This window comes from Coenobita brevimanus, chromosome 32 (assembly GCF_032717465.1).
Source record: "Coenobita brevimanus isolate Jiangsu-jjx chromosome 32, ASM3271746v2, whole genome shotgun sequence".
In the NCBI taxonomy this organism is placed as follows: domain Eukaryota; kingdom Metazoa; phylum Arthropoda; class Malacostraca; order Decapoda; family Coenobitidae; genus Coenobita; species Coenobita brevimanus.
In genome coordinates, this window is record NC_136985.1 from 1870001 (window position 1) to 1871482 (window position 1482).

Consider the following 1482-nt stretch of genomic DNA (forward strand, 5'->3'; position numbering starts at 1 on the left):
GATTTGAATTGAAGTGCATTAAATGTATGCGGGAAGCAACTGCCAGGAAGCGAATTCCAGAGAGTAGTAGTTCTGGGGGTAAATGAATTTTGATAAGCAGAGGTTGTGCATTGCGGGGGAGACAGTGTGATAAGCAGAGGTTGTGCATTGCGGGGGAGACAGTGTGATAAGCAGAGGTTGTGCATTGCGGGGGAGAGAGTGTGATAAGCAGAGGTTGTGCATTGCGGGGGAGGGAGTGTGATAAGCAGAGGTTGTGCATTGCGGGGGAGACAGTGTGATAAGCAGAGGTTGTGCATTGCGGGGGAGAGAGTGTGATAAGCAGAGGTTGTGCATTGCGGGGGAGAGTGTGTGATAAGCAGAGGTTGTGCATTGCGGGGGAGAGATTGTGATAAGCAGAGGCTGTGCATTGCGGGGGAGAGTGTGATAAGCAGAGGTTGTGCATTGCGGGGGAGAGATTGTGATAAGCAGAGGTTGTGCATTGCGAGGGAGACAGTGTGATAAGCAGAGGGTGTGCATTGCGGGGGAGGGAGTGTGATAAGCAGAGGTTGTGCATTGCGGGGGAGGGAGTGTGATAAGCAGAGGTTGTGCATTGCGGGGGAGGGAGTGTGATAAGCAGAGGTTGTGCATTGCGGGGGAGAGAGTGTGATAAGCAGAGGTTGTGCATTGCGGGGGAGAGATTGTGATAAGCAGAGGTTGTGCATTGCGGGGGAGACAGTGTGATAAGCAGAGGTTGTGCATTGCGGGGGAGGGAGTGTGATAAGCAGAGGTTGTGCATTGCGGGGGAGGGAGTGTGATAAGCAGAGGTTGTGTATTGCGGGGGAGGGTGTGTGATAAGCAGAGGTTGTGCATTGCGGGGGAGGGAGTGTGATAAGCAGAGGTTGTGCATTGCGGGGGAGGGAGTGTGATAAGCAGAGGTTGTGCATTGCGGGGGAGACAGTGTGATAAGCAGAGGTTGTGCATTGCGGGGGAGACAGTGTGATAAGCAGAGGTTGTGCATTGCGAGGGAGACAGTGTGATAAGCAGAGGTTGTGCATTGCGGGGGAGAGATTGTGATAAGCAGAGGTTGTGCATTGCGGGGGAGACAGTGTGATAAGCAGAGGTTGTGCATTGCGGGGGAGACAGTGTGATAAGCAGAGGTTGTGCATGTCGGGGGAGACAGGGTGATAAGAAGAGGTTGTGCATTGCGGGGGAGACAGTGTGATAAGCAGAGGTTGTGCAGAGGTTGTGCATTGCGGGGGAGACAGTGTGATAAGCAGAGGTTGTGCATTGCGGGGGAGACAGTGTGATAAGCAGAGGTTGTGCATTGCGGGGGAGACAGTGTGATAAGCAGAGGTTGTGCATTGTGGGGGAGACAGTGTGATAAGCAGAGGTTGTGCATTGCGGGGGAGGGAGTGTGATAAGCAGAGGTTGTGCATTGCGGGGGAGACAGTGTGATAAGCAGAGGTTGTGCATTGCGGGGGAGACAGTGTGATAAGCAGAGGT